Below are 20090 nucleotides of genomic sequence, written 5' to 3' on the forward strand. Positions count from 1 at the left end.
AACCTTAGATAAATACCTTATCCAGTAAAGCGTGATGCTTCCCAGGAGAAAATGCCCCCAACCGGCCCCCAACACTGTACTTTGCACCCTGCAGGAACCTGTCAAAGGCATGGAGAATGAACAAATTTGGAGTGGTCAACAAGGGGTGCACCAGCCGCATCTTTTAAAAATACTGCAAAAGTTGGCCTGGCTCGGCGCTGGGCTAGGAGCCTGCTTAAGTTCCTCTCTCCCCCTCTCCCTCTGCCCCTCCCACCCCTCCCAACCGCTCTATTGTGCGCGCTGTCTCTCAAAATAAAATAAAAATAAAAATACTGCAAAAAAAAGGAAGCTCCACAAAATAACACATGGAAAAATCGCTGCCTTGTTTCAAAATATTTACAGCTGAACATCTCCAGGCCACCCGAAGTGCGGCGGTCAGTGGTCGGCTCGGAGCCGGCCCCACGGTGAGAGGGCGGGGCCCGCGCGGGGCTCCGGGGAGCGCGACCCGGCTTCTCGCCTGCTCTCCGGGTTAGTGTTGGCTCCAGGGCCGTGGCTATGAGAACGGTTTCCACCAAAGCCGGCCTCCACGGAAACCACAGAGACTAAGTAACCTTTCCTCCGCCGAAGTAGAAAAAAGCACGCTTGTGTGAGCGTGTAGGGGAAGGGCAGGGAATGTGGACAGAGAGGGAGGGGTGGTGTAATAACTCTTTAGTCATAGGACTTGCCAGTTGGTAGTTACTAGTATTCCAGACACTTCCTAATGCCAGACAAATGCCCCAAGCCTCGGCTTGTCTGGCTTGGAGATCTATTCATGTGATAGCAGCCCGGCTCTTGCGGGAGACCAGATCTCGGGGGCAGCCGCGCTCCGCTGCTAATCAAACACAACATTGTTCTCCCAGGGAAGAATGGGAAGGTTTGTTTCAGAGTCACAGCTTTTTTTTTTTTTTTTCCTTTTCTAAGAGGCCCCCAAGTTGTTTTAACAAGTTGCTACAAAACTTGGGCTTTCCTGAGGTGAGGCTGTGGCGCACAGTGCCTGTACTGTACCAAAATCCAGGGAGGGAGGGGTCAGAGTTACTCATTAAAAACGGGGGAAAAAAGCCCCAGGCACTTCATGCCTGGAAATGATGTAACAGGCAGCCACTCCTCTGTTAGAACTACAACCAAACAATGCTCGGGCAATGCGCGGCAGCTGCTCTCCAAACGTCAGCGCCTGCCCCGTCCAAAGAGCTTGAAAGGCACCAAGCTGGAGGGCTTCGTGCTGTACGTTTCTCGCCCACATTTCCCCCAAGCCCTCCCAGGAACCTGGCAACAGGTAACGTGGCAACCTTTGCTTTATAAAATGGCAAGTGGCATCATCTCAGAGAACAAATGGATTTTTTAAAAAAAGCCAGCAGCATCTCCCCCCCCACCACCACCCATACCCCGCCCCACACCCCAGCCAAGAAGCTGAGAAAAAGGTACTGCGGCGGGCAGCCCTGCTCTCGAGTGCCGCCTTGTGGCTAAGATCGGAACATCACCGAGGTACCCTGAAATCCGCGGCTCAGACCCGAGGTAAGTCACGCTAGGGGAAGGGCAGGACATCTTTGCTAGACTTGTCTTCCAAAAAGACATCAAGAGCGCTAGTCAAGATTCAGAACGTCTTGCCTTTTAACTTCTCGCCTTACCAAAAATTTTACCCTAGCTGTAGCATAAGATCTCTGGGTTGAAGTTGTGTTTTTTGTTGTTGTTTTTCAACAGCAGCTAGGGTAACATTTTCTATGGCGGCAAGTTGAAAAGCAAGAACTGCTGTAGCCGGTTGGTTAGGTGGGTGGCAGCAAGGAGTAAGAGCCAAGAAACTGAGGATTCCTGCCAGGCGGGACTTGCATTTTGCATTTTTAATTTTTATGTAATTTTGTGACTTGTATGTAGAAACCTTTCTCTGGGGCAGGAACATTTTTAATTCACATCTCTGGCTTCCAGTTAGTCTACTTGTAAGGATTATTTAGGATTCCCAGACTGCAGGCCCAGCTTCCCAGAGAGTAGGGCCTGCAGTACCAGTTTAGCTTTTATTCTCTGTGTGGGGCAAACACCCACAGAAGTGCCAAGGGCACTATTTTTAACCAGTCTTCTTTCTCTCAGGTACTCCCCCTTCTGATGTCTCTGATTTGGAGGGAAGGCTACAGTTGTGAGCTGCTGATAGCTCCCGCCAGTTGTGAGGGCATCCTTTCTTTCTCCCTCTGGAAATGTTAACTGGAAACTAAGCAAGAGGTTTAGATCAAAGTAACTGTGCTCTTCAGAAAGTTCCATTAATTAACAAAATTAAAGGAAGTTAAACGATGTTTGGAGGAAAGTCATTTTAGAAGGCCCAGGTTAGGGGACTGAGGTCTAAAACTTCTAATGTGGACTTTTAATGAAGCTTGGCAGCAAGTTAAATAATATTAGAAATTGAGGGTTACCATATGGAAAACCAGTTGTTGCCTGAGGAACATCTTGAAAGTAGACAGACATTTGGCTAGTATTTGCCTAGATCATTTAGTACTAAAGATTAAAAGCCCACAGCTCTGAGTAAGAATCATTTGACCAGTAGCCACGGTGAGTCACAGCCTCCTTAAGATCTAGGCACAAATACTGAAGGCAGGATGTTGAGAACACGGGGCTTACTAATTTGCAAGGCAGGGCCATTGCTTCCAGAAGGGAATGTGATCAGGATTTCACGGCTCATTTTCCCGGTCTTTCCAACAGGTGCTGTTGAGTCATCCATGTACAGAAGTGACTGTCCTGGCAGTTTCATCTGTTAGGATTAAGTTTCCATTTGTTCCGTCACTTTATGAAGTGATTTCTACCATTGAGTCAGATATGTCACTTCCTCTAGGACTTAGGGATTTTTTTTTTTTTTCAATGTTTGTAACATTGTGTGTGTTTTTCAAAATTTGTCCCAGCCAGTCTGCAGGTTTTCCTGGATTGAATGGATTGTTTACAGGAGGGGAAGATTCAGGGCCCAAGGTCGGGGTTAGCAAATTATATAAGGTTTCCTGTTTGGGCAGTTGGTCTACCAACTCCTCAGGTTAGTGCAGACTAAGGACTACAAGGCCTGGGGTAAGGATGGTGCCAGGAGTGGGGAAGGAAATTTTTCTTTTAAGCTTCTCATCAGCTAGCTTTCATTTCTTGTCAGATGTCACTTCACAGTGATACTTTCCTATAGACTCTGTAGGTAATTTTTTTTTTCCTTGAGTAGGAATTCTGAGAAAGGAATATAGTTAAGGATGTAAGAACCAGCAGGTCAGGCATTGTCCATTCTATTCATGATGACTGCAGTGCTTGGAACGTGCATGGCACATGGGAGTACCGTAGTAAAGTACTTGTTACATGAAGGAATGAACAGGGATGAGAAGACATTTCCTGGAGAAAAAGAAAAAAGGACTACTAATCTGGAAAGGGAGGTCACTGGGGTAGAAGTGAAATGAATACCCGGCAAAGCCATTTTCTGTGACGTTGGATATTACAATTGAATCTCCTGTCACCGATGCCCACTTCTGTTTGGCATTGGCCAAGGGCTGGCCGAGTGTGATTGTGATTGGCCAACTTTCACCATGAGCTAGTATGCAAAAAGCCCACACTAATGCCACCTGAAAGCAGTTAGCCCTATGGATTGTTCACCTAACTTCCTCCATCCTCTGTTTGGCTTTACCCACGGGCCCTCAGCAAATGGCCTCGGGAGGGGCCCATGATGCTAACTGCTCTTTTCCCGTGCATCTGCCTTTCTTTGCCCTCTTAATATTCTGCTATTCTCTGCTTGCACAAGGTGGATATCTGAGAGCCAAGAACTTTCTTTACCTCCTGGTCTTATTTCATGAGAATTGGTAGCACCTGCACAGTGGGACCTGGAGCCTAGAATAAAGGGAAAAATCTGGAGTGGAATCACACAACCAAACAGGACTCTCTTGCCATGTTGTTTGGTGTCTGGTAAACAAAGTAGAACTCAAGCCTACCTCACCCCGGGTCTGTATGGAGTAGCTGACGGTCGATGGGAACAGGGTATCAGGCACGTATTGCCAACTTGTCCTGCTTGAGAAAGTCAGTTGGCTGTGCAGCGAGTGACCTGTGTGCAAATCAGCGTGTGTCACGAGTCCAGTCAGGCTAAGTCCTGACTGGAACTTCCAGCTGGATGTGTCGGTAGCCCCTGCTCACTGTCAAGGCCTGGGCTTTGGAGAGAGGGCAGCCCTATCAGCTGCCTGCTTCTGCTGTCCTATGGACCGGGGGGGGGGGGGGGGGGGGGGGGTGGGGGGGGTGGGGGGGTGTCTGCAGGGAGGGCTTGGCCCGGAGCAGAAGCTTTTGCACAAGGCAAGCTCAAATCCCCCAACCTGGGAAAACAGGATGTGTGGGGAAGTGTAGAAGAAAGAAAATGCATCCACCATTCCTTCCTGTTGGTTTCAGCACGATGAGGAGTAATTATCTGGGTCTGGAGAGCAGGGCATGTGGGAGGCCACAGGACGCCCTGGTGTGTGTAGTTAGGCAGTTAATTATTCATCCCACTCCATTCTTCTTTCCTCTCTGAAACCCCCCTTTTCAAAGGAAAAACAGGAAAACTGCCTGGGTTAATCTGTAGAACACAGTTTCTGTCAGCCAACTCAGCCCAGGAAGGAGACCAGCCTGCTACTGAGTCTCAAATAACTGAATCAGCGCTTAAAATGACACCTCCTTATCCAACTGTGTCCCTGACAGATGAGAACACAGATCCAGAGAAGGACCTGTCCAGGTGTCCCCAGGCCTGTCTGTCTATACTATGCTACAAACAGAACTTCGGTCCTCCAGTCAGTCTTTACAGTTGGTATGGAAAGGGCCCCTTAAAAATTGCATTACAAATTCTACTTTACAGTTGGATTTTTGTCATTTGGCAAAAATTAATAAAAATAACCTAGGAGACTGATGAGGCCCGCACTAAAATTGGTATCGATTTACTAGTCTACCTGCCCCCACCTCGTCCGCCTTCACTGTGTCCAAGAGAGCCAGGCACTGTACCTAGAATCCCAATTCCGCAAGTGAGGAGGGGGCTGGAGAGGGTGAGCTGCCCAGGTTCTCCAGGGTGGAGTCTGGCTGGAGCCTGACTTCTTCCCACCTAAGTCTCCTTACTTAGATTTGAAATAGCTGCCTTCTAGTTTTGTCCTTAAGATTCTCCTTTGAACCCGTATGAGAATATTGGCTGTATCTAAAAGTCCTTATCTGACTCTCTTGGTTGAATGTGTTTGGAATTTAGAACTTTTTTGGATTGTAGAAAGCAAATATACCTGCCATACCCCGGGGGTCTGGGGCAGCACCTCTGAATCACGTACTCTAACCTGTTTGTCTGCCAGAAGAGGTAGACCAGTCACACTGCAAGCAGTTCCAAGGTCAGGTTTTGGCCAATGGCTTTCAGAATTGCAGATGAAGGAATGATGTTTCCCTGCTCCTTTTGGAAGCCTTGGAGCAGTAAGTGCTCCAGCTGGGGACTTTCTCCTTCAGAGGCATCTCAGGCCCTGCCTGGAGCTGTGTCCCAACCAAGCCTATGGAAAGGATGGGGGGATGGTGGATGGGTGGGGAGGGGTGGTGGCGGACTCTGCGTTGTAGGCGGGCAAGGTTTCCATATGTTTAAGGAAAAGAGAAATCCAAGATCAGGTTTGATGATACTCCTGACATCGTCTCTCTTTTCTTGACCGTGTTGGAGTTCTGGGTGCTCATTGGTTTCACACACTGTATTCAGAAACATCTAGTTTTGATTTTTGTGAAAATGGTAATTGGGATGCTAGTAGGGGCTTTCAAGTAACCTTTCCCCACAAGGTGGAATGATGTGTACATAAACCACAGAATGGGACAGTCTTACGTGTTCTTGAAGATAAACACCTCATATTTGCAAGGTTGCGTGGATGTGTTTTCACTCATTTTTTCTGTCATTCTCTTTCTCATTCTCACACCCTGCCCTCAGGCTATAGTTACTTCCCAGTAAAATAAATGAAACCAATGTTCTTCTCGACCCACCATAATTTGTATTCACAGGACGGTGGCTCTGTACTAGGTCCAGGCTGGGCACCATGCTCAGTAACATGCAGCTGAGAACACTCACCTAGAAGTTTCTCTGCAGAGGCGCTCTTAACTCACTGGAGCCCTACCTAATACACACAGTTTGAAAATTCTTTTCTTTCTTTCTTCCTTTCCTTTCCCTTTCCTTTCCTTCTTTCTTTCATTTTATGTATTTGAGAGAGCGAGCGAGCACAAGCAGGGCAGAGGGAGAAGCAGACTCCCCGCTGAGCAAGGAGCCCACATGGGGACTGGATCGCAGGACCCTGGGATCACGACCTGAGCTGAAGGCAGATGCTTAACCGACTGAGCCACCCAGGCGCCCCCAAAATTATTTTCAAAACGCACATTTTTACACCACATTTCCAACCTGATAGGAGATAATCCATGTAAGAGCTTGAATTAAAGAATAAACCGAGGGGCAGGTAAACACATTAGAGAACAGCAGACATACATAGATGAAGCACTAGAAATGTTCAGTATCTAAAACAAGCACTGCACTCCCTCCTGCTGGGGGTAACATTCTCCTTTTCAAAAAAGAACCAGAGAAAGTAAAGGCAAAACGATTTGATTATTTTGGATTTCTGGTCATAGGTGAAAGATTATATCAAGCCTCAATTCTTTGAAAAGGCAACTATACCCACAGCAAATCTACCAAGCCAGAGGATGTTAATACAGTCTGGTGCAGGCTTGGGGCCGGGGTTTGTAATTTACACCGTTTGTAATTGCGATAGCAGTATGACGGCTGACATGCCAAGGTGCAGGAATGCGGAAAAACTAGAGGAAACCAGCGCTGGTGTTTGGATTGAAAGTAACTACCAATAAAGAGCCGGGAAATGGATCACAGAGAAGGGAAGCATTTGGATGGCCACTGCTCAAAGATTCAGCCCATTTGCAGTTGCTGATACCTTGTCAGGTCTCCAGATAAAGGCAAGTCCTGTCACCCTCAGGCACCTGGCTGAGAGGTAATAAAGCAGTTGCCTTATCATCTAAGGGTGGAGTTAGTCAAACCTCCGTGGTAATTATAGTAAACTGAAATTGCCTGTCATTTACAAAAAAAAAAAAAAAAAGGGAGGGAGAAAGGAAAAGGCTTAAGGCAGGAAACTCTCTCTCTCCTTGGACTTTAAAAGCAAGCAAGCAAAACAGCCAGGAGTTTTCCCGGGAGTGAGAAAAACAGCCTGGCCAGGCTGCCCTCTCCTGGGGGTAACAGGATTGCTGACAGCTCAGGTCCACGTGACGGTCTAGAAAAGAGGCTCAAACTGATGAAAATCCAAGAAATCTTCTTAGGAGTCTTCCTTTCTAAATGTAAATGACTGAGTCAGGGCTTTGCTAAGGAGGGAAGGAAGTCACAATCACACCGAGTGACTCATTCAGTGCTGTTAGCTCAGGCAGTTGGATAAAAAGTTTTAGCAAAAGCAGCAACAAATCTACTTTAAATACTAGCACAGTAAGGAAATTCCTCTCTTTCAGGCTGAATGCCATCTGCACAAAAGAGCTCCTGTTGACATCTCATTTACAATCTCCCCCAGGACACAGACAAGACCATTTCAATAAGCTCGGCTCAGAAACACCTATTGTTCGAAATCTTCAACTAGCCACAGGCTACCACCACTCCCTATTGTTTTGTAAAAGAAAAGATTTAGAAGGAGAAGGATTGCCACTGTGGAAGCTATGAAAAGGGGAAGGAAAAAAGTCCCTTTGACCCGATGCTGTCAGAGAGCGTGCATGAAGAATAAAGTTAATGGATTCCCATTTTTCTAAGAAGTGCCTGAGAAATGCCTGTTAAGTTTCTGAACTGGTGATGGGGAATTCTAAATTTGACGCCAACTTTGTGCGTAAAGAAGTGAACTCCTGCCAACGGGTTTGGTAAATGAAAAGCCATAGGCTATCCTTACCCTATTCTCAGCCTTACAAAAGCCCTGTGCGCACCAATAGCAGAGCGCCAGGTGAGTCTTTGATCTGGGCTGTTTCCCTGGGAATTGGAGCCGGACTGTCCTTTCCAAGTAGAATTTGCAGGCTCAGAGCCCACTCCTCCCCGTTAATGATTGCCTTTTTTCCATCGCCCCATTTTGCTCTCTCTTTTAGCAAAAGTTGAACATACTCTGGAGTTATGTAATGTGGTCCTTAGTTTTTCTTCGCTCTGCTTCAAATTCAGGGAGACATTTGTGTTTACCCCAAAAAGGGGCATTCCTCAAATGCTCCTTATCTTGACCCTCATACTACGTCTTGCAGTTAACGCTACCCATCTCTGCAAATGATCCCTTTATCTACCCAGAGCTCAAGCCCAAACTGGGCATTATCTCTAATTTCTTTGAGTCCTCCCTCCTCTTAAATCCGTCTGGAATCTTTCTACCTCCTACAAGCCCTCTTTCTGCTTTACTAGATCCTATTACCTCCTCTCTGGAGGATCACAGCAACTTCCTAACTCACGGTTTCTCTAACCACCAGTTGTGACTTATTCAGGGGTCATGAAATCAGTTGAGGTGGGTCATGCAGTTTCACCATTTAAAAAATGAAGCAGATTAGAAAATGTGAGATTGCGTCAGACAAAGGAAAAAGTAAGTACTGTTTTGTGAGACTTGTTTCAGTTTGTGTGTGCATCCAGATCTGTGTACATTCTGGGCAACAGGTAAAAATGAATTTTGTTTGCCACAATATTCTGAGAAACACTTTTCTAATTGGTCTCACTGGCTCTGTCCTTATGCCTGCTTCCACGCTGCTGGATACACTTGGAGCAAGGGTTGAAGATACTGAACAGAAACTGTCACTCTCCAGCTGACCGGTCTGCCCACAGGAGAAAGTCTCACATGAAGTCTAGGGCTTTGGAGATTCTGAATAACTGGGTTTCCTGCTCACTTTTCAAAAGGGCCTTGGAACTCTGCATCCTCCCGACTGCTTTTACTCTTCGTCATTAAAACCATCAAGTTCCCTGGAAAGAAAAAGGGGACTTAAAATAAAACAGCAACCTCTAATAATGGAGTCCTGCCCAGGCAGTTTCCGACATTAGAAGAGAAGTCTTGCTGTTGTTTGCTATTATATGGAGAGATGTTCAGATTTCCTTTTTATATTGGAAATGAAAAAGTAAAGAAATCTGCACATCCCCACGACCCCTTGTAGTGGTCATTCCATGAAAGCCCATGGGACAGACACAGCCTTCCTGAAGGTTCCAACCAGCACATCCTTATCCCCTTCTGAGTGCTGGGACCTGCCACCTTGACTCATAAACCACTCTGCATCTCGCTGGGAAGAGACCTTGCTCCAGTGCTTGCAGCTGCTCTCGCAGCATCCCACACCAGCACTTTGCCACTTGCCTTACTTACGTATGTTACAGAGTCTGGGTTTAGAGAACCTGCTCTATTAAGTAGAAAGGCTACAGAAATTTACCTCTTTAGGGGGAGAAAAGAAACAAAAACAGCAACTTTAAATTCTTTAATTTAGAAGCAGTTCTGTTGCTCTTTTCCCTAAACTGATCAGCAGTAGCTTGCCTTTGTTTGGCAGAAAATTTGACAGAATATTATGATAAGAAGAAATTGACATGAAAGTGCACGCTAACAAAGAAAAAAAGTCACTGTTGTAATTCTGTATAAAACTGTGTACTCTGACATGAAGCAGTTAGAGCCATGTGATGTGCTTATGGATGATTTTTACTTTATTCTTTGGGCTTCTCTAAATTTTCCAATTAAAAAAATCATTACTAATGTAATCATAAAAACATATGTTGTAATTATAAAAACATATACATGTCAGAATACCAATTAGATACACTATTAGGTCATCACTGTTGTGACACCTGACTAAATTAATTTCATTTTTACCATATATATTGCTGTGTATTTTTTCTTTTTTTAACCATTTGGTTTTGAAGGATTTTTTTTTTAAGATTTTATTTATTTATTTGAGAGAGAGAGAAGGAGCAGGGGAGGGGCAGAGGAAGAGGGAGAAGCAGGCTCCCTGCTGAGCCAAGGAGCCCAATAATGCGGGGCTTGATCCCAGGACCCTGGGATCATGACCCGAGCCGAAGGCAGCTGCTCAACCAAGCCACCCAGGTGCCCTGGTTTTGAAGGAAATTTTATATGAATCCCACATTTAAAAAAATAATGAAAGCCTCTTAATATTGTTTGATATTTCACTGTCTTTAGGAGCTTAAGGAACATTGACCCATAAGATACCATGAACACTGGCATAGAACTCCTGATGTTTTCACACCTAACAGCTTATTGTTTCCAGAATGCCATCTTTTTTACATGTCTTCTTGCCTGTGGCACCCACATTGCTGTTTGCTCTCTCATCACCGCCCTCCTTGCCAGCAGGACCTCAGTGCTGTTAACTTTTCCAAGCAGCCATGACTTTTTGGGAAGTCAGCCCCTGCCCTAGATTTGGAGGCTGAATCTTCGTTGAAGGGACATCTGATGGGAATGATTCTAGGAAGGTTTACCTCCCTAGTTAAAGCAACACAAGGCAGGGACATTCGTTTTCTTCCTCTGGACGTTGTCATCAGCAAGAGATACCCTGAAGTATGGCTGCCATCTGGGGACCACAAGGGGCATCTGCCTGAGCAGACAAACCCACACTGAGGATGATGGGTGGAAAGATGGCAGGAAGCTGGTTTGGATATATTCATTGGCTGCCTTACCTCTAGATTTGCTATTATTTGAGAAAACGAATGCCTTTCCCATCTAAGTCCCTTTGATTTTATTTCTAAAATTTTATTTACTTATTTATTTGACTTAGACTTATGCAAATGAATTTATATATGCTAAGCGTCCTTGAGCACTCCTGTTCATTCATCAAGGTTCACTTCGTTTGTGTTCCATTAGTAGCTCCTACATATCTTTATTATAAAATCCATCACAGGGGCGCCTGGTGGCTCAGTCAGTTAAGCATCCGACTCTTGACTTTAGCTCAGGTCATGAGCTCAGGGTCATGAGATCGAGCCCTGTGTTGGGCTCGGTGCTGGGTGTGGAGCCTGCTTAGGATTCTCTCTCCCTCTGCCCCTCCCGCCCCCAACCCCCTGTGCTCACGCACACTCTCTCCAAAAAAAAAACCAAAAACAAACACAAAAACAAAAAACAAAAAACCCCCAAAACAAACAAACAAACCTCATCGCAGTGCTTTTTACAGTACTATTCCAATGCTCTTGGACGAGAATGAGGAAAATTAGTGATCAGGTAGATCTTTGTTTACTACTCTATTTACTTCTTGGATTAAATGATTCTGTATGACAAATTCTATTATACAAGATATCACCAGACCAAGATTTCTCTATTTCAGAAAGACTTTCAGCCTTGGTGGCCCAACTTCATCCATAGTAGCGTGGTGACTGGAAAAGGTCGTTCTTCAAAGTCAGCCAGACCTGGTGCAAATCCTGACCTGCCAATTAGAGGCTACATGACCTCATAGGATTCAACTCTTCTGACCTCTGTTTTTTCATCTGCTGAGTTAGGGCAGTGACACTGATGATCTCATGGTGTAATGAGATGAATGAGAAAGTGAATATAGTGTAAGGTGACACAGTGTGGCACTTCTGTCTGACACCCAGGAGGTAGGCTCTTTGCCCTTCCTCTCCTTCCTACATTATTGGATACAACAATATTCAAATATAACAAAAAACCATCTTGCAAACTTCCCGAGGGGGGAAATTCTATACTTTTCAGATGTTTGGGTTTCCATAACATGAAGGGCCCGGCACAGATGTTACAGGCATGAACACATTTTCAGTTGCCTCTCCCTGGTGTCTAATATTAAAACTTGATCTTATCACTCTGGTCTCAACTCATAAATTCTCTCTTTAGAGAGCCTTCCTTCACTGCCCAGTTTCAAGCAGTTCCATGCTCTCCCATGGCAGCCCAGTAACCACCTACGAATAGGAGATGCACAGAGAAGATGTAATTGACCATGAAGGTGATGCATCTTTTATAAGCTAGACACACTTTCCGAGGGTGCAGAGTTGTCCCTTGCCCATTCTGCTCTTCAGCTGAGTCCTTACCAGCCTTCTGCCATTGTACCCCATCCCAGCAGCTCTGCAGCCTCCAGCTGGGGCTGTCTCCAGAGGGCCTGCACCCCTCCACCTTCCACCACTCGTTCAAATCATACACTGTGACTACCTCCAGCCTCTGCTGTCTTGAGCTTTGGAAGAGGCAGAAATTGCCATGAATTTCTGATGTCTTGCGGGATAGATCCTTATTAGTGGTTTAAAACTTTTTCATGCTCTCTAGAGTTCAGAAAAGACAAAAACAAGACAAAAACAAAAGCACTTGCAAGTATGTTTTCCTTTGCCTTCATAACCAACACTCATGATTTCCAGCCAGAGAGGGTGGGAGGGCAGGATATGCATGGGACCTGCTTACTCTAAGTTCAAGTACTTGAGAATTTAAAGTTGCAGACCCTCTCCAAACTCTGCTTAAGGCCTGTCAACTGGATTTCTTTAGATTACTAGGGTAATAGGGTAAGATACCAGCCCTAAAATTATCTACTTAAATTACTAGAAATCTATTAAACAACAACTTCTTTGCTTTCCATGCCTGAGAGACAATATTGCATGATGTTTCAAAATGTAAGTTTTAGGAGCGTCTGGGTGGCTCAGTCGTTAAGCGTCTGCCTTCCGCTCGGGTCATGCTCCCAGGGTCCTGGGATGGAGCCCCGCCTCGGGCTCCCTGCTCAGTGGGAAGCCTGCTTCTCCCTCTCCCACTCCCCCTGCTTGTGTTCCCTCTCTCGCTATCTCTGTCAAATAAATAAATAAAATCTTGGAAAAAAAAATTTAAAAAAATGTAAGTTTTAGAGGGGGACCTTGATTTAAAAGTGTGCCACCTGGGGAAGGTTGCTTACTCTCTTTGAATATCAGTTTCTTATTGTGTAAAATGAGGATTAGAATACCTTCCTTAGGGGGTTGTTGGGAGAATAAAATGAAGTAACATATGAGAAATGCTCACCACATTGCCTGACAGATAATAAGTGCTCAATAAATAGTATACAGTAACAGCATGATAATGTTATAAGAGAAATCCCTTCCTTTTGTCTTAGCAGCTACTAAGCCAGGTGCATCCTGTGCAAAAGGCCTGTGACACTCCGAAGCGATAGTTCCATGCAAAGGTGGTGAGATTATGCCAGCCCATCTCCATGACAACCAGGTGTCTTATTTATCTTGTCTAGTGCCAGGTAAGTGGTATGTGATGAGACAAAACTGAATCTGAGGCTAAAACTGTTGTTCAGTATATTCACTAGCAGTGCTCCTGCCAGAGATGCCCTCAAACTTCTGATTTCACGTGACCTTTAAATTAATAGTTTCAGTCATAAAAGTACTTCTGAAACACTGACAATCTCAGACATATTTTCATTTTTAATTATTTCCCAAGGACAAAATAAACTAAACAACCAAAGATATCTCAATGTCTGTCATTTAGTCCATTTTGCTGTTACTAACAAAAGGGAGATTAGATTAGGAAGTATGTTGTTGAGAAAAAAATTTTGAGCTTAAGTGAAATGTGGGTAGCACTCTATTTTATAAGTGGTCTTGGATGTAAAATCAAACCAAGGCGCCTGGGTGGCTCAGTGGGTTAAGCGTCTGACTTTGGCTCAGGTCATGATCTCAGGGTCCCTGGATCCAGCCCCGCATCAGGGAGCCTGCTTCTCCCTCTTCCTTTGCCCCGCCACCCCCCGCCCCGCCCCGCTCATGCTCTCTCTTTCTCTCAGATAAATAAATAAAAAAAATTTTTTTTAAAGATTATTTATTTATTTATTTGGCAGAGAGAGAGAGACAGCAAGAGAGGGAACCCAAGCAGGGGGAGTGGGAGAGGGAGAAGCAGGCCTCCTGCTGAGCAAGGAGCCTGATGCAGGGCTCGATCCCAGGACCCCGGGATCATGACCTGAGCTGAGGGCAGACGCTTAACAACTGAGCCACCCAAGCACCCCAATAAATAAAAGTCTTTGAAAAAAAAAATCAACCTAATCTCTCTCAGGAAAAAAAGGGTTGGCATTCTGGAGAAAGGAGTAAAAGGAACAGTGTTGGTTGAGAGGGCCCTGTGCCTAGGACACTTGGAAAGTATGGATTTATGGGGTGCCTGGGTGGCACAATCGGTTAAGTGGCCAACTCTTGATTTCAGCTCATGTCATGGTGTCAGGGTCATGGGATAGAGCCCTGTGTCTGACCCCATGCTCAGTGCAGAGTCTTCTTAAGTCTCTCATTTCCTCTCCCCCCACCCCTGCCCTGCTCTCTCTCTCTAAAATTAAATAAATCTTTAAAAAAAAAAGGTATGAATTTATAAATGAACGGAATGCCTGGATGAAGCAAAAGTCTTCGGAATTCCAGTTCTGTAAATTGGTAGGTCTGTGATCTCGGGCAATGCACTTAAGTATTCTGTGCTTCATTTGTAACAATCTGTAGAGTGCATTCTGTTTCATTTTATAGTAATCTGTAGAATGGGACCATGACTATAAGGTAGTTGTTACGGTGAACATGAAAGAGGCAGCAGGTGTGAAAGCCCTTTGTAAACTGCAAAGTGCTCTGCAGATGTAGTAGGAACAACAGCAACAGTCCTAACAATTGTTACTTTTTTGGGAGCCAGCTGAGTAATTTTTCCAAACCACAATTCTTTTTTTTTTTTTTTAAGATTTTATTTATTTATTAGAGAGCACAAGCAGGGGGAGAGGCAGGCAGAGGGAGAAGCAGGGTCCCCACTGAGCAGGGAGCCCGATGCGGGGCTTGATCCCAGGACCCTGGGATCATGACCGGAGCCGAAAGCAGACGCTTAACAACTGAGCCACCCAGGTGCCCCCCAAACCACAATTCTTCCTGGAGCAGCATAAATTGAGTTGGCCTTTGGCTAATGTTGAGTTGGAGCTCTGGGGATAGTTTTATAAAATTTGCATGAAATTGCAAATTTAAGTAAATAAGAGGGGGGGAGTGCTGTAAAAATTAATAGGGCCAAAGGGAATGGTCTCTAATACTTCCCCTCGCATCCACCCCAAAACACTCATAATATTTGATATAAAAATAACATGGCAACAAATAGCTGCATTAAAAACAAACAGTTCTTCCAACATTGCTTAGAGTGAAGCTAAGTGGATTTTAAAAGTGATGGGAATCAAACAAAACTTGGAGAGGAGATAGAAAATAATTTTTCATACGCTGCATAGAGTTGATAACTGATGGTTTTGAATAAATGAGTAGAAAAGTTGGGACTGGCAGGTCTAATGTTACCATGGTAAGTGCTAATTGGGGGTCTCTATTTTCTTAAATAGAAACTTGCTTATAAAGAGATAGAATCCAAAGGCACTTAATAAATAGGCTCTACGATGCCCCTTTGTGAATTTGGTGCAAGGAGGAGAGCTGGGTCGTGCGCAGATAATCTTTGAGGGAGTTGCTGGGGAATTGGCCTTAGCAATAGCCAGATGATGAGAGAAAAATCCAAGGGAGACCTTGGCAGGTGGCAGGCAGTTGGAGTGGAGCTAGCTAGTCCGAGCAATGGGAAAGGGAGGTGATGGGTAAGGGGAGACCAAGAAAACATTTTCCTTTGCTTCGTCTGAGGCAGAGGCAGCTCTGAGCACAAATGTAAAGTAGGTAAAATTTCCTGAGTCTTTCTCTCCATAGCTAAAGGGAGATCTGCTGCCACCCTGTTCTTCCCCACTCAATCAATTCCAAATTTTCCAGATCTCTTTCATTCCCTTAGATGCTCCCTCTTTGAAGGGTAAAACTCTAGCGAGTCTGATAAATGAATGCATTGAATTTTTAGAAAAGTTCTTGCAAACATTTCTTTCCTCCAGAGTAATAAAAGTGTATTTTAAAAAAAGGTTCTCTGTAAAGTCTGCCTTAATTCCAAGGAGTGTCTAAAATTGGGAATTTCTGACACTGCTAATAGACCTATTGTGGCCACAAACATCATTCTGTGGCTCTCAAATCATAATAAAGCCAGGAAAGGGAAGAACTACATTTTATACTTTACCTGTGTAGGCGTGGAATTGTGCTAAGTACTTTTTCCACATGACCTTCATTCCATTTTACAGATTTGGAGATGGAGGAGAGGTTCAGAGAGGCTGGTAACCTGCCAGAGGTGGATGCAACCGTATTTTCTGACAGATTCTTCCAGAACAGGTCAGGAAACTTTTCTATCAAGAGCTGTAGGGCGCCTGGGTGGCTCAGTTGGTTAAGCGACTGCCTTCGGCTCAGGTCATGATCCTGGAGTCCCGGGATCGAGTCCCGCATCGGGCTCCCCGCTCAGCGGGGAGTCTGCTTCTCCCTCTGACCCTCATGATCTCTCTATCTCATTCTCTCTCTCAAATAAATAAATAAAATCTTTAAAAAAAAAAAAAAAAGAGCTGTAAATATTTGGGGCACTCAGGTGGCTCAGTTGGTTAAGCATCTGCCTTCGGCTCAGGTCATGATCCTGGGGTCCTGGGATCGAGCCCCACATTGGGCTCCCTGCTCAACAGGGAGCCTGCTTCTCCCTCTCCCTCTGCCCCTCCTCCCCCTGCTTGTCCTCTCTCTCACACACAAATAAATAACTAAAATCTTAAAAAAAAAAAAAAAAGATTTTAGGCTTTGTGGACCATGCACTCTCTGGTCCCAAACACTTAACTTTGCCATCGTGGCAAAGCCAAAGCCAACGCCAACATGCATATGAGTGAGCGCGGCTGTTCTGGAGAGGTGAACCAGATTTGGTCTGAGGGCATAGCTGGCCAAGCCCTGTTCTGGAACTTTGCCACTTCCTGTCAAGAGGTGGAGTCTCGTTCCCCTCCCTTTGAATCTGGGGGGTGTATGATTTGTTTTTGACTGAGGGAGTGTGAAGGCAGTGACCTGTATGACCTCTGAGGCTAGATCAGAAAAGGTGATGCAATTTCTACCTCTCTCCCTGGGGCAGCTGCCTGCCCGAAGCCCTGAGCCACCACAGGAGCCGTCCAGTTGCCCCGAAGCCGCCATCAGCCATGTGGAAAAGTCACATGGAGAAGCCTTGAGGCTATTGGAAGAGAGAGAGATGCTCAGCAAGCCCCCAGTTCTAGCGCCTCACCAACTGCAAGCCTGGGAGAGCCCCTGAACCAGAATACCCAGCAGAAGGTCTTCCCAGATTCCTGGCCCTTACAAACAGGACTAACAAGATGATTGCTATTGTTTTAAGGTACTAAGTTTTTGGGTGATTTGTTACATGGAAATAAAACAGAAAATTGCCCCCAAACTAGTGAGTGGCAGAGATGGGGTTAACCTAGGTTGGCTTGACCCCAGCCATGTGTTTTTTCCATTATATGATTGCTTCCAGCAGCCTTTTTGGAAGGAAAAAAAAAAAAAAAAGCTGTGCTAAAATATATATCACACAAAATTTACCATGTTAACTATTTTTAAGTCTACAGTAAGTACATTCACATTGTTGTGCAAGCAGGCTCCAGAACTCTTGTCATCTCCCAAAACTAAATTTCTGTCCCCATAAAACAACTCCCCATCCTTCCCTCTCCCCTAGCCCCTGGCAACCGCCATTCCACTTTCTGTCTGTATGAATTTGATCACTCTAGGTCCTTTGTGTAAGTGGAATCATACGGTATTTGTCTCTTTTGGGACCGGCTTATTTCCTTGTGTGTGTGTCCTTATATATTTATATATTTTAAGCCTATGTTGGTTAATGAGTCTGACCAGCAAGTAATGAAGGTTTGTCAAGGAAAAATGTCAGAGATTCCAGGTCCTGTGAGTCATAGACCCAGCATGTCCTGGGAGGACCTTGCAATGGCACTTACTCTGACAGTGACAGTTCGCAGTGTCCTGCCTCTAAATGGCTTTGAAGAAAGAGGAGCGGGGAATCAAGACTAAGATAAGGCTGTTCGGTTTGTTTCAGCTTGTGGGCAGTTTGACTTCCCTCTCAGAACCATGCCTGGAGAATGAAATCACTTTCTCTCACACAGCCCTTTCAGAGCCTCAAACACAAACGCTCCGTGTCTGCGCCTTGGGTTCCCCTGTGTCGGCGGTGTGTAAGGACTTGGTGGACTTTCTGTGATTAGCTGTGAATTATGTATTAAGCAAAAAACCTGCAGAGAATTGGCTCTGGGGAAGGTGGGCCTTAAATGCTGCTGCTTGCTCACGCAGACTGAGCCTGAGCCTTTGGGGGCTACTTTGACCTTCTCTGTGTTCCTTCCACCCCTAATCTAAGACCAAAAAGGCCGTTCTGGGCTGAGGTGCACTCTCTTAAATTCAACAGCCTGGCCTTCCTCTCCCCGACCCTCATGCTACTTCTATCTAGCCCACCTGATACACTAGAAGTAACCTTCTGGAATCTCCTAGGGCCCCAGCCCACTGATACGGGCTGAACTGTGTCTCCACGCCCACCCCCAACTCTCAGGACATCAGAACAACTGTATTTGGAGACAGGGTCTTTAAAGGGGTGATTAAGTTACAATGAGGTCATTAGTGTGGGCCTGAATCCAATAAGACTGGTGTCCTTATAAGAAGAGAGAGAAGGGGGGGAAGGAAACGCCTGAGGGGTTCAGTAGGTTAAGCATCTGCCTTCAGCTCAGGTCATGATCCCAGGGTCCTGGGATTGAGCCCCACCTTGGGCTCCCTGCCGCTCCCACTGCTTGTGCTCTCTCACTCTTTCTCTGTCAAGTAAATAAATAAAATCTTAAAAAAAAAGAGAAGCACCAGGGGCACATGTTCACAGAGGAGGGACCATGTGGGGACACAGGGAGAAGGGAGCCATCTGCAAGCCAAGGAGAGGGACCTCTGAAGAAGCAACCTGCCCCCACCTTGGCCTTGGACGTCCAGCCTCCAGAACTGTCAGAAAATACATTTCTGTTGTTTAAGCCACCCCATCTGTGGTACTTTGTTATGGCAGCTTCAGCAAATTAATATACCCACCAACAGAAATTTCACAGCCTTGAGGTTGGGACCTCAGCCCAGAAATTCTGAAGGTAATAATCAGAAATTCAAAAGGCAAGAAAGACTTTTAATTCAGTTCCTCTTTCTGTGTCTTTCACAAGCGGCCTGCTAGCAGGTTTGGAAGGGGGTGCTTCTGACTGAGCCCGGAGTGAACAAGCCCAGTGGGGCCACCGGAGGCTCCTGGCTCTGAAGAGGAGGCACGGCGGCTCTAGATTCTAAAAAGTCTGGCAAGTATGGGGAGACTTAGCTGGTGTTTGGGGCATGGTCTTAAGAGGCTCATCTTGATGGGCACTTCACTAACTTCTTCCCTCTTGTAATAAAAGACAAGACCTTTGTCCTATAAAGGACCTTTATTACCGGGAAAGTAAGAAGGATTGCATTGCTCAAATCCCGATACTGTTTGGGTGTTCTTTTGTGGGAAGGAGGGACACCTGCTGTTTAAACAGGTGGTAGAGTGGGTGGGGCAATAGGCCAAACAATAGTCTCTAAATTCTGAATCTTTGAAATCTGTGAGTGTGTTACCTTACACAGCAGTGGGGACTTGGCCAACGTGATTAAGTTAAGGATTTTAAAATGGCAAGATGATCCTGGATTATCTAGGTGGCCCCAATGTAATCACAAGGGTCCCTATAAGAGGGAGGCAGGAGGGTCAGGATCAGAGAAGGAGAGGTGTTGGTGGAAACGGGTTGGGGAGAAAAGGGGATGGGGGACGTGAGGTTTTAAGATGCTACATCCTGCTGGCTTTGGAGATGCATCGGCCACAAGGCCAAGAATACAAGTAGCCAAGCAGCCTCTAGAAGCTGGAAGAGGCAAGGAAGTGGATTCTCCCCTAGAGCCTCCACAATGGAGTGCAGCCCTGCCTACCTATTTTAGACCGCAAAGCTGTAAGATGATTGGTGTTAAGTCACAAGATCATGGCAACTTGTTACAGCAGCCATGGGAAACCAGCCCAGGTGGTGAGGATGGAAGTCCTTGGGAAGAGCTGCTATCACATGTACATGGGCAGTGGTAAGTGCCCCACAATGAAATGAGAGAGCTAAAGCTTCCATCCCCGAAAGTGGTGGTTCTCAAAGGTGGTCTAACCCGCAGTGTCAGGGCACCTGGAAATTGTGTCTCAGACTCTCTGGCTACACCCCAGACCTACTGATGGAGAAACCCCCCAGGTGGGCTCTGCGAGCATTCAGGTGGCTCCAGTGCACACCAGGGTTCACCTTAAAAGTAAGTGACCTGG

At 45.7% G+C, this 20090-nt stretch overlaps 1 protein-coding gene and 1 long non-coding RNA gene across 15 annotated transcripts in view; one reads left to right on the forward strand and one right to left on the reverse strand.

The window, feature by feature from the left end:
* Positions 1-20090, reverse strand: part of DLGAP1 (DLG associated protein 1) — an 889834-nt gene that overhangs the window by 71340 nt on the left and 798404 nt on the right. The window lies entirely within an intron of this gene.
* LOC118519958 (uncharacterized) lies at positions 1113-19271 on the forward strand. The gene is made up of 5 exons (XR_004909440.2): positions 1113-1530; positions 13033-13164; positions 16009-16096; positions 16863-17117; positions 18961-19271. It is a non-coding gene; the product is annotated as an uncharacterized LOC118519958 (long non-coding RNA).

Source organism: Halichoerus grypus, chromosome 13, assembly GCF_964656455.1.
Source record: "Halichoerus grypus chromosome 13, mHalGry1.hap1.1, whole genome shotgun sequence".
Taxonomy (NCBI): Eukaryota; Metazoa; Chordata; class Mammalia; order Carnivora; family Phocidae; genus Halichoerus; species Halichoerus grypus.